The 12,250-nt window shown below is 43.2% G+C and overlaps 5 non-coding genes across 5 annotated transcripts; all 5 read left to right on the plus strand.

The window, feature by feature from the left end:
• The first annotated feature begins 811 nt into the window (after positions 1 to 811).
• LOC141205993 (U2 spliceosomal RNA) lies at positions 812 to 1,002 on the plus strand. Its single transcript, XR_012276662.1, has one exon. It is a non-coding gene; the product is annotated as a U2 spliceosomal RNA (small nuclear RNA).
• Positions 1,003 to 6,995: 5,993 nt separating this feature from the next.
• On the plus strand, positions 6,996 to 7,177 carry LOC141206299 (U2 spliceosomal RNA). The gene has a single exon (XR_012276937.1). It is a non-coding gene; the product is annotated as a U2 spliceosomal RNA (small nuclear RNA).
• Positions 7,178 to 8,292: 1,115 nt separating this feature from the next.
• Positions 8,293 to 8,483, plus strand: LOC141206146 (U2 spliceosomal RNA). Its single transcript, XR_012276812.1, has one exon. It is a non-coding gene; the product is annotated as a U2 spliceosomal RNA (small nuclear RNA).
• A 1,115-nt stretch (positions 8,484 to 9,598) lies between these two features.
• On the plus strand, positions 9,599 to 9,789 carry LOC141205644 (U2 spliceosomal RNA). The gene has a single exon (XR_012276324.1). It is a non-coding gene; the product is annotated as a U2 spliceosomal RNA (small nuclear RNA).
• A 1,115-nt stretch (positions 9,790 to 10,904) lies between these two features.
• Positions 10,905 to 11,095, plus strand: LOC141205645 (U2 spliceosomal RNA). Its single transcript, XR_012276325.1, has one exon. It is a non-coding gene; the product is annotated as a U2 spliceosomal RNA (small nuclear RNA).
• Positions 11,096 to 12,250: the final 1,155 nt, after the last annotated feature.

The following is a 12,250-nucleotide window of genomic DNA, read 5'->3' on the forward strand; positions in this document are numbered from 1 at the left end:
GTGAGATAAGCTGCACAATATAATTGACCTTTCAGTATATTGTTGCACACACACCATCTATTTAGCAAATGCCCTTGTTATCAACAGCAGCCTTTTAAACTCACCTGAGCTAACAGGTATGTGCGCTGGTTACTCTGCTGCGCTTAAAATTTCTTTTTTGGTTTGCTACAATGCCTTTTCTGAAACGTTGTCTCCTTCTGCTGGAACACTGACTTCTTTCATTTAATGCCTGCAGACTATAAAAGAGAACCCAACCCAAAAAGTTTGGTTGATTAGTCTGTGGCATTCTGTTAAACTGTTGCTTATGGCGGTCTCTGTGAGCTTCTCAGCGACATTCAGCCAGCCAGGTATCCTGCCTGCAGTAGATGGAATGTGGCAATGGAACGCTGGCTGCGCGTGTCATAATAGGCTCTGAGCCTTTATATACCTGTGCACAGCAGCAGCCACCTTCAGTCTGCTGCTGGACAGCCAGCAGCAGCAGCAGCAGGAGAGGTATGTAATCAGGAGCCCTCCTGCTAATGGTAGACAGCTGCTCGTTCCACCCCACCCCCCGCCTTAATTGGTTCTCCTCCCTTCCAACGGTGTTGAGGCGGGTGGGAACAGCAGGGGGTGAAGGTGCTGTGTTTAAAGAGGTGGAGTTATGCAGATCTAAAACGCGTGGATTGCAGCAGCAGCAAGCCGAAAAGTGCAGGCATGTAAGGGATCTAGAGGTTGACAACATGTCTTCTTAACGGGAGTCCAGGAGCTCATCTCCACAAATGGACTTTTCAGGATCCTTGGGTGGCTCCATAGTTTGAAACCAATTCTGGTTATCGCTTCTCGGCCTTTTGGCTAAGATCAAGTGTAGTATCTGTTCTTATCAGTTTAATATCTGATACGTCCCCTATCTGGGGACCATATATTAAATGGATTTTTAGAACAGGGAGATGGAAAAAGAGCTTGCTCTGTCCACTCCATGCATTGACCTGGTATTGCAGTATCTCCAGGACCGGTGCACCCCTTCTTTAATGCAGTTTCTAAAATCAGAAAGAATTGAATTCAATGTTTTTTGTTCATTTTGCTTGTTTATCGGATTTGGGGATGGACTCTTTGGCTTTGCTTTTCTTCTTCTCATTGGATTTTTCATGTTCAAAGTTGCAGAAGCCAGATTACAAGCTCATTTTGGTTCAACTTCAGCAACTGTGCATTGCATTGCCATGTAATGTGATGCAATGCTATCTTTCTAGCTCTCCCTTTTTACTTCCTTTTGGATAAACAGACATATTAGGCAAGCATTTTGGAGCTTTCACCTAAATAACTACAGGTGGTGAGATAAGCTGCACAATATAATTGACCTTTCAGTATATTGTTGCACACACACCATCTATTTAGCAAATGCCCTTGTTATCAACAGCAGCCTTTTAAACTCACCTGAGCTAACAGGTATGTGCGCTGGTTACTCTGCTGCGCTTAAAATTTCTTTTTTGGTTTGCTACAATGCCTTTTCTGAAACGTTGTCTCCTTCTGCTGGAACACTGACTTCTTTCATTTAATGCCTGCAGACTATAAAAGAGAACCCAACCCAAAAAGTTTGGTTGATTAGTCTGTGGCATTCTGTTAAACTGTTGCTTATGGCGGTCTCTGTGAGCTTCTCAGCGACATTCAGCCAGCCAGGTATCCTGCCTGCAGTAGATGGAATGTGGCAATGGAACGCTGGCTGCGCGTGTCATAATAGGCTCTGAACCTTTATATACCTGTGCACAGCAGCAGCCACCTTCAGTCTGCTGCTGGACAGCCAGCAGCAGCAGCAGCAGGAGAGGTATGTAATCAGGAGCCCTCCTGCTAAGGGTAGACAGCTGCTCGTTCCACCCCACCCCCCGCCTTAATTGGTTCTCCTCCCTTCCAACAGTGTTGAGGCGGGTGGGAACAGCAGGGGGTGAAGGTGCTGTGTTTAAAGAGGTGGAGTTATGCAGATCTAAAACGCGTGGATTGCAGCAGCAGCAAGCCGAAAAGTGCAGGCATGTAAGGGATCTAGAGGTTGACAACATGTCTTCTTAACGGGAGTCCAGGAGCTCATCTCCACAAATGGACTTTTCAGGATCCTTGGGTGGCTCCGTAGTTTGAAACCAATTCTGGTTATCGCTTCTCGGCCTTTTGGCTACGACCAAGTGTTGTTGCTGGAAGACTCCAAAGCCTATCGCATCCTCGGCCTTGAGGCATCGGCAGTTCTACTGTCTTAAGCCTCCTGCTGCTATAGGGGGTGTGCGTGCTGAAGAGAACCAAGAAGGCGATCGACTTATCTGAATATGGCGATGGCGACATCGGCTACTCTCCGTTCTGCTGGAGCTGGCGACTTGAAGATCAAGAACTCTTTCAAGATTGAAGTTGAAGAGCGAGCCCGTGACAAGTTCTCCCTGTCTTTCTTCGTGAGGAAGGTCCTGCTTGAGATCCTGCAGGTGAAAAGGGAGAACATTCTGGCACTTCAAGATGCTCCTGGACGCTTTGTGCTTACCCTGACCTCTGAAGTGGCATCTCAGAATTTTTACCATCAGATCAAGCTGAGACTTCAGGAGGAAGATCTTAAAGGACTGTGTTTTGTGACCCTCTGCCTGGCAGAAGAGAAGTCTGTGGTGGTTCATATGAGCAATCCGCATGTCTCTGAAAAGGATGTGGCTGCGTTTCTGCATAACTATTGCTCTGAGGTCCACTTTTCTCACAAAATCATGAACTCTGAGAGGTTGTGGACCGGAAAATACAAGTTCATCGTGAAGCTGAGAGAAGGTTTGGGAATTGGTGGACTCATTCATCCGCCTCAGAGCTTCCTGATTGGCAGAGAGAGAGGAAGACTCTTCTATCCAGGGATGCCTATCTTCTGCAGAAAATGTATGGACTTTGGGCATTCCTTTGAGAGCTGCAAGGAGGAGAACGCTCTTTGCAAGAAGTGCTATCAAAAAGGACATGTCACTCTGAACTGCCCAAATCAGATGATCTGTAATATCTGCCGTATCCCTGGGCACTCTTTTCGGGATTGTCCGTTGAGAAAAAAGACCTTCAGCTATGCAGATGCAGCTCGGGGGGGAGCCCCTCCGAAGCGGTCCAGTCCTGAAGAACAAACAGACAAATCCAAGGACCCTCCCGGGAACCCTTCTGGGGATCCGCCCAAGGACACTGCTGGGGACCCGCCTGGGGATAGCATTGTTCTCAAGGATTGGTCGGAGAGTCCAGATGGTCATGTGGTGGAGGAGAATCCAGCTGAGTCTGAAGTGGAGATGGGAGAGGAGTCTTCTAAGGAGGCTGGTGGTGAGGAGGAGGAGGAGGAGATTAACATTGACGTGGAGGTTTTGAGGAAAAGGAAAAAGGAGAAGTCGAGTTTGTTTAAGGGAGAGAGCGCCAGCAAAAGACCTGCTGGGCGTTTGAAAATAGTCCTCCCTAATTACTCACCTAAACCGATCATCTCAGTTCCTAAACCTGTAAACCCATCTGATCCGGTGAACATCGAGGAATTCTCAGACACGGACGTTTCTGCGGGTCCCTCTACCCCGGTCGGATTCATGTCAGATACGGACTCAAGCTCTGTTTAAATGATTTATGGCTACACTCAAAATTGCCTCACTAAATGTGAGGAGTTTAAAGGGCTCTGTCAAGAGAGCTGCTTTATTTTCTTACCTGATGACTTTAGATGCTGATATTTTTTTACTTCAAGAATGCGGCATTGACCATGACCCTAACTATAACAAACTAAGGGAAGATTGGGCGAACGGACCTTCCATCTGGTCCGGTGAAAATGGATCGCGTGCTACTGGTGTTGGCGTCCTGTTTAAAAACAAAGACTTTAAGGTTACCTCGTTCACTGAAGTTGAACCTGGACGTGCACTAGTTGTTAATGTGAGTTACTGTGGATCCGAGTTCAAGCTGATTAATGTTTATGCATCTCCGATTAAAGAGGAAAGATCCAGTTTATTAGATATCATCAAACTCTTTATACCTGGTCCTACACCAACTGTGGTTGGCGGTGACTTCAATTGTATCCGGTCTGATGAAAATAGGACATCAGGTACTAGAAGGAAAGACAAAACTGAGATGCAGTTGAAAAATCTAATCGACGATACTTGCCTGAATGATGTCTGGAGAGTAAAGAATACCTCTGAACCAGGATACACTTGGGAGAACAATCTTCTAAAATCAAGAATTGACTTTTTTCTGACATCACAGAGTTTTAAAGTGAATAAAGTGGATCTAACAGGTAACATCTTTTCTGACCACAAAACGTTAATTACTCACTTGGAATTGCCCAGTCTAGAGAAAGGGCGAGGTGTCTGGAAGTTGAACACTCTGCTGCTGGAAGATGAAAGTATAAAAGAGGAATTTTTGAAATTTTATAAAAAACTACAGGGGAAAAAACATTATTACAAAAGAATTCTAGAATGGTGGGAGTATGTGAAGTCTCAAATTAGACATTTTTTTCTCTTAGCTGGCAAAAGGAAGGCCAGACAGAATCAGAAATGGTTTAAAGACCTGAATACAAAACTGCAAACAGGTTACAAACTCAGAAATGCAGGGATAGATATGGAGGATGTTATTTTACAAGTCAAAGAAGACATTAAAAAAGCAATTGAACAGAAAGGCAAAGAAATAATTTTCAACGCCAAGGTAGAACATATGGAAAAAAATGAAACATGTTCCAGGTTCTTTTTCAAAAAATCTTTAGAACGCAAAGAATTAATTAAAGAACTTGATGGTGAAACAACTAAAGATGGACTGTTGGACAAAGCGCAAACTTTTTATCAAAATCTTTTTAGCGAAAAGAAAATTGACGCTGATTTTTTACCTGATGCTCTTAATTCATTGCAGAATCACCTTGAAAAGCAAGATCAAGAGTTGTTGATTGAAGATATCTGTGAAGAAGAACTGCTAAGTGCAATCAAAAGCTTTTCTAGAGGAAAAACACCGGGTACTGACGGACTACAAATTGAATTTTATCTTACTTTTTGGGAGATTTTAAAAGACGACCTGTTTGAGATTTTTAAAGCTGTCTTTTTATGTGACAAATTGCCTGAATCTTGGAGAAGTGGTGTGGTCACCCTGCTTTTTAAAAAAGGAGATAAGACTAATCTAGAGAACTGGAGACCAATCACGTTACTCAACGTAGATTATAAAATTATGGCAAAAATCATGGTGAACAGAATGAAGAAGGTGATAGAGAAGGTCGTGCATCCTGATCAGGTATGTGGTGTGCCTGGTCGTACAATTGCAGAAAACTTGAATATTATACGGGACGCAATTTGGTATCAGCAAGAGAGGAAGCAAAAGCTAGCTCTTCTGTCCCTTGATTTCCAGAAAGCGTACGACAGAGTCTCTCATAAGTACCTGTATTCTGTGTTAAAGAAAATGAAATTCCCGGATGTTTTTATTAAGCACATTGCACTTTTATATGATGGAAGTTTTAGCAGGATTTTAATTAATGGTTTTTTATCTTCAGAAGTTGTTCTAAAGTCGGGCGTCAAACAAGGATGCCCACTTTCGCCTCTGCTCTTTATCTGCGCAATCGAGCCTCTACTGGCAATGTTGAGGAAAGATAAGATGGTGAAAGGTGTACCCATACCAGGTGGAAATGGACTAAGTACTAAGTCACTGGGGTACATGGATGACATCACGATCCTGTGCGACTCAGAACAATCGCTGAGAAGAGCAGTAAGAACTACTGATTTTTTCTGTTTAGCATCTGCCTTCAAACTGAACTTGGAGAAGAGCGAATGTCTTGGATTCGGTGATTGGTCAGATGCGCAGATTCCTCAACTTAAAATAAGAAGTGATAAGATCAAAATTTTAGGTGTTGTGTTTACAAAAAAGAATGATGGAGAAGAAAGTTGGCAGTTGGTGAAGGAGAAAATGCAAAAGAAGATAAGTTTATGGAAACTCAGAAAATTATCAATGGAAGGTAAAAACTTGATCATTAAGTCTTTGTTGTTGCCGATAATGTTGTTTTTAAGTATGGTGTACCCCCCGAATGAGAACACAGTAAAGTTTCTCCAGAGACAAATTTTTCTTTTTCTGTGGGGATCAAAAATGGAGAAGGTTCGAAGAGAGACAATGTACAAGCAGCATAAATATGGTGGAAAGAATATCCCAAATATCAAAAAATTTTTGTACCTAAAGTTCTTTAGTTTTTGCTTCAAAATGACCAATCTAAGAACTCATTGGTCTTTCTACTTAAGATATGCAGCTGGAGATATCTTTAGGAAAAGAAAGTGGATAACATTGCCCCAAAATTCTCCTGTCCTAATTACACCGCCAAAACAATATGTCTTACTAGAAAAAACAATTAGACTTTATAACTTACCTGAAGTAGATGTGGAGATGCTGTCAAATTCAAGAAGACTGGCTCTAGAGACAAAGAGAAAAGAAACGATGACAGCAGTGGCAAACTTTACATACACTAAAAGTGGAAGAATTTGGAGAATGACTTATGCACCTTATCTAACAAATGAATATAAAGACTTGGCATGGGCAATAGTGCAAGAATGTGTTCCTGTTAGATTTTTTCAACACAGAAGGGGATTGTGCAATACTGCAAGATGCCCTAGAACAGGCTGTGTTAGAGAGGAAACAGTTTTACACACCTTTTGGAACTGTTTTTATGCCCAAAATGTCTGGAAAGAAGTTGGAAGTCTCTTAAAGTTTGTTACTGGTCTTAAGTTTTTAAATCACGAAGTAGTTTTATATGGAAATTTTACATGTCAATCAAAAGAAAAAGAAAGAGTCATTTGGATAATGATAAATGGAATAAAGAATGCGCTATGGAAAGTCCGAAACATATTGCTTTTTAAAAGAGATTTTATAAGTGAAAGTGAATGCATAAAATTAGCACTAAGTGAAATATATATTTATTACCTGTTAGATCTGAAGAGAATTGGGAAAAAAAGAGCCAAGAGTCTATGGAACTTTCATCTGTGGAACCTTGTAGCATGAACAGATTATAAGGCAAGAGAAATATTAGAAGAGAAATAACAACTGAAATATAAGAACAAAATGAAAAAGAAAAAAATCTGTTCTTATCAGTTTAATATCTGATACGTCCCCTATCTGGGGACCATATATTAAATGGATTTTTAGAACAGGGAGATGGAAAAAGAGCTTGCTCTGTCCACTCCACGCATTGACCTGGTATTGCAGTATCTCCAGGACCGGTGCACCCCTTCTTTAATGCAGTTTCTAAAATCAGAAAGAATTGAATTCAATGTTTTTTGTTCATTTTGCTTGTTTGTCGGATTTGGGGATGGACTCTTTGGCTTTGCTTTTCTTCTCCTCATTGGATTTTTCATGTTCAAAGTTGCAGAAGCCAGATTACAAGCTCATTTTGGTTCAACTTCAGCAACTGTGCATTGCATTGCCATGTAATGTGATGCAATGCTATCTTTCTAGCTCTCCCTTTTTACTTCCTTTTGGATAAACAGACATATTAGGCAAGCATTTTGGAGCTTTCACCTAAATAACTACAGGTGGTGAGATAAGCTGCACAATATAATTGACCTTTCAGTATATTGTTGCACACACACCATCTATTTAGCAAATGCCCTTGTTATCAACAGCAGCCTTTTAAACTCACCTGAGCTAACAGGTATGTGCGCTGGTTACTCTGCTGCGCTTAAAATGTCTTTTTTGGTTTGCTACAATGCCTTTTCTGAAACGTTGTCTCCTTCTGCTGGAACACTGACTTCTTTCATTTAATGCCTGCAGACTATAAAAGAGAACCCAACCCAAAAAGTTTGGTTGATTAGTCTGTGGCATTCTGTTAAACTGTTGCTTATGGCGGTCTCTGTGAGCTTCTCAGCGACATTCAGCCAGCCAGGTATCCTGCCTGCAGTAGATGGAATGTGGCAATGGAACGCTGGCTGCGTGTGTCATAATAGGCTCTGAGCCTTTATATACCTGTGCACAGCAGCAGCCACCTTCAGTCTGCTGCTGGACAGCCAGCAGCAGCAGCAGCAGGAGAGGTATGTAATCAGGAGCCCTCCTGCTAAGGGTAGACAGCTGCTCGTTCCACCCCACCCCCCGCCTTAATTGGTTCTCCTCCCTTCCAACGGTGTTGAGGCGGGTGGGAACAGCAGGGGGTGAAGGTGCTGTGTTTAAAGAGGTGGAGTTATGCAGATCTAAAACGCGTGGATTGCAGCAGCAGCAAGCCGAAAAGTGCAGGCATGTAAGGGATCTAGAGGTTGACAACATGTCTTCTTAACGGGAGTCCAGGAGCTCATCTCCACAAATGGACTTTTCAGGATCCTTGGGTGGCTCCGTAGTTTGAAACCAATTCTGGTTATCGCTTCTCGGCCTTTTGGCTAAGATCAAGTGTAGTATCTGTTCTTATCAGTTTAATATCTGATACGTCCCCTATCTGGGGACCATATATTAAATGGATTTTTAGAACAGGGAGATGGAAAAAGAGCTTGCTCTGTCCACTCCACGGATTGACCTGGTATTGCAGTATCTCCAGGACCGGTGCACCCCTTCTTTAATGCAGTTTCTAAAATCAGAAAGAATTGAATTCAATGTTTTTTGTTCATTTTGCTTGTTTGTCGGATTTGGGGATGGACTCTTTGGCTTTGCTTTTCTTCTCCTCATTGGATTTTTCATGTTCAAAGTTGCAGAAGCCAGATTACAAGCTCATTTTGGTTCAACTTCAGCAACTGTGCATTGCATTGCCATGTAATGTGATGCAATGCTATCTTTCTAGCTCTCCCTTTTTACTTCCTTTTGGATAAACAGACATATTAGGCAAGCATTTTGGAGCTTTCACCTAAATAACTACAGGTGGTGAGATAAGCTGCACAATATAATTGACCTTTCAGTATATTGTTGCACACACACCATCTATTTAGCAAATGCCCTTGTTATCAACAGCAGCCTTTTAAACTCACCTGAGCTAACAGGTATGTGCGCTGGTTACTCTGCTGCGCTTAAAATTTCTTTTTTGGTTTGCTACAATGCCTTTTCTGAAACGTTGTCTCCTTCTGCTGGAACACTGACTTCTTTCATTTAATGCCTGCAGACTATAAAAGAGAACCCAACCCAAAAAGTTTGGTTGATTAGTCTGTGGCATTCTGTTAAACTGTTGCTTATGGCGGTCTCTGTGAGCTTCTCAGCGACATTCAGCCAGCCAGGTATCCTGCCTGCAGTAGATGGAATGTGGCAATGGAACGCTGGCTGCGCGTGTCATAATAGGCTCTGAGCCTTTATATACCTGTGCACAGCAGCAGCCACCTTCAGTCTGCTGCTGGACAGCCAGCAGCAGCAGCAGCAGGAGAGGTATGTAATCAGGAGCCCTCCTGCTAAGGGTAGACAGCTGCTCGTTCCACCCCACCCCCCACCTTAATTGGTTCTCCTCCCTTCCAACGGTGTTGAGGCGGGTGGGAACAGCAGAGGGTGAAGGTGCTGTGTTTAAAGAGGTGGAGTTATGCAGATCTAAAACGCGTGGATTGCAGCAGCAGCAAGCCGAAAAGTGCAGGCATGTAAGGGATCTAGAGGTTGACAACATGTCTTCTTAACGGGAGTCCAGGAGCTCATCTCCACAAATGGACTTTTCAGGATCCTTGGGTGGCTCCGTAGTTTGAAACCAATTCTGGTTATCGCTTCTCGGCCTTTTGGCTAAGATCAAGTGTAGTATCTGTTCTTATCAGTTTAATATCTGATACGTCCCCTATCTGGGGACCATATATTAAATGGATTTTTAGAACAGGGAGATGGAAAAAGAGCTTGCTCTGTCCACTCCACGCATTGACCTGGTATTGCAGTATCTCCAGGACCGGTGCACCCCTTCTTTAATGCAGTTTCTAAAATCAGAAAGAATTGAATTCAATGTTTTTTGTTCATTTTGCTTGTTTGTCGGATTTGGGGATGGACTCTTTGGCTTTGCTTTTCTTCTCCTCATTGGATTTTTCATGTTCAAAGTTGCAGAAGCCAGATTACAAGCTCATTTTGGTTCAACTTCAGCAACTGTGCATTGCATTGCCATGTAATGTGATGCAATGCTATCTTTCTAGCTCTCCCTTTTTACTTCCTTTTGGATAAACAGACATATTAGGCAAGCATTTTGGAGCTTTCACCTAAATAACTACAGGTGGTGAGATAAGCTGCACAATATAATTGACCTTTCAGTATATTGTTGCACACACACCATCTATTTAGCAAATGCCCTTGTTATCAACAGCAGCCTTTTAAACTCACCTGAGCTAACAGGTATGTGCGCTGGTTACTCTGCTGCGCTTAAAATTTCTTTTTTGGTTTGCTACAATGCCTTTTCTGAAACGTTGTCTCCTTCTGCTGGAACACTGACTTCTTTCATTTAATGCCTGCAGACTATAAAAGAGAACCCAACCCAAAAAGTTTGGTTGATTAGTCTGTGGCATTCTGTTAAACTGTTGCTTATGGCGGTCTCTGTGAGCTTCTCAGCGACATTCAGCCAGCCAGGTATCCTGCCTGCAGTAGATGGAATGTGGCAATGGAATGCTGGCTGCGCGTGTCATAATAGGCTCTGAGCCTTTATATACCTGTACACAGCAGCAGCCACCTTCAGTCTGCTGCTGGACAGCCAGCAGCAGCAGCAGCAGGAGAGGTATGTAATCAGGAGCCCTCCTGCTAAGGGTAGACAGCTGCTCGTTCCACCCCACCCCCCGCCTTAATTGGTTCTCCTCCCTTCCAACGGTGTTGAGGCGGGTGGGAACAGCAGGGGGTGAAGGTGCTGTGTTTAAAGAGGTGGAGTTATGCAGATCTAAAACGCGTGGATTGCAGCAGCAGCAAGCCGAAAAGTGCAGGCATGTAAGGGATCTAGAGGTTGACAACATGTCTTCTTAACGGGAGTCCAGGAGCTCATCTCCACAAATGGACTTTTCAGGATCCTTGGGTGGCTCCGTAGTTTGAAACCAATTCTGGTTATCGCTTCTCGGCCTTTTGGCTAAGATCAAGTGTAGTATCTGTTCTTATCAGTTTAATATCTGATACGTCCCCTATCTGGGGACCATATATTAAATGGATTTTTAGAACAGGGAGATGGAAAAAGAGCTTGCTCTGTCCACTCCACGCATTGACCTGGTATTGCAGTATCTCCAGGACCGGTGCACCCCTTCTTTAATGCAGTTTCTAAAATCAGAAAGAATTGAATTCAATGTTTTTTGTTCATTTTGCTTGTTTGTCGGATTTGGGGATGGACTCTTTGGCTTTGCTTTTCTTCTCCTCATTGGATTTTTCATGTTCAAAGTTGCAGAAGCCAGATTACAAGCTCATTTTGGTTCAACTTCAGCAACTGTGCATTGCATTGCCATGTAATGTGATGCAATGCTATCTTTCTAGCTCTCCCTTTTTACTTCCTTTTGGATAAACAGACATATTAGGCAAGCATTTTGGAGCTTTCACCTAAATAACTACAGGTGGTGAGATAAGCTGCACAATATAATTGACCTTTCAGTATATTGTTGCACACACACCATCTATTTAGCAAATGCCCTTGTTATCAACAGCAGCCTTTTAAACTCACCTGAGCTAACAGGTATGTGCGCTGGTTACTCTGCTGCGCTTAAAATTTCTTTTTTGGTTTGCTACAATGCCTTTTCTGAAACGTTGTCTCCTTCTGCTGGAACACTGACTTCTTTCATTTAATGCCTGCAGACTATAAAAGAGAACCCAACCCAAAAAGTTTGGTTGATTAGTCTGTGGCATTCTGTTAAACTGTTGCTTATGGCGGTCTCTGTGAGCTTCTCAGCGACATTCAGCCAGCCAGGTATCCTGCCTGCAGTAGATGGAATGTGGCAATGGAACGCTGGCTGCGCGTGTCATAATAGGCTCTGAGCCTTTATATACCTGTGCACAGCAGCAGCCACCTTCAGCCTGCTGCTGGACAGCCAGCAGCAGCAGCAGGAGAGGTATGTAATCAGGAGCCCTCCTGCTAAGGGTAGACAGCTGCTCGTTCCACCCCACCCCCCGCCTTAATTGGTTCTCCTCCCTTCCAACGGTGTTGAGGCGGGTGGGAACAGCAGGGGGTGAAGGTGCTGTGTTTAAAGAGGTGGAGTTATGCAGATCTAAAACGCGTGGATTGCAGCAGCAGCAAGCCGAAAAGTGCAGGCATGTAAGGGATCTAGAGGTTGACAACATGTCTTCTTAACGGGAGTCCAGGAGCTCATCTCCACAAATGGACTTTTCAGGATCCTTGGGTGGCTCCGTAGTTTGAAACCAATTCTGGTTATCGCTTCTCGGCCTTTTGGCTAAGATCAAGTGCAGTGATTTA

This window comes from Phyllobates terribilis, unplaced genomic scaffold (assembly GCF_046119375.1).
Source record: "Phyllobates terribilis strain yellow unplaced genomic scaffold, ASM4611937v1 Scaffold_142__1_contigs__length_4687701, whole genome shotgun sequence".
NCBI classification, from domain to species: domain Eukaryota; kingdom Metazoa; phylum Chordata; class Amphibia; order Anura; family Dendrobatidae; genus Phyllobates; species Phyllobates terribilis.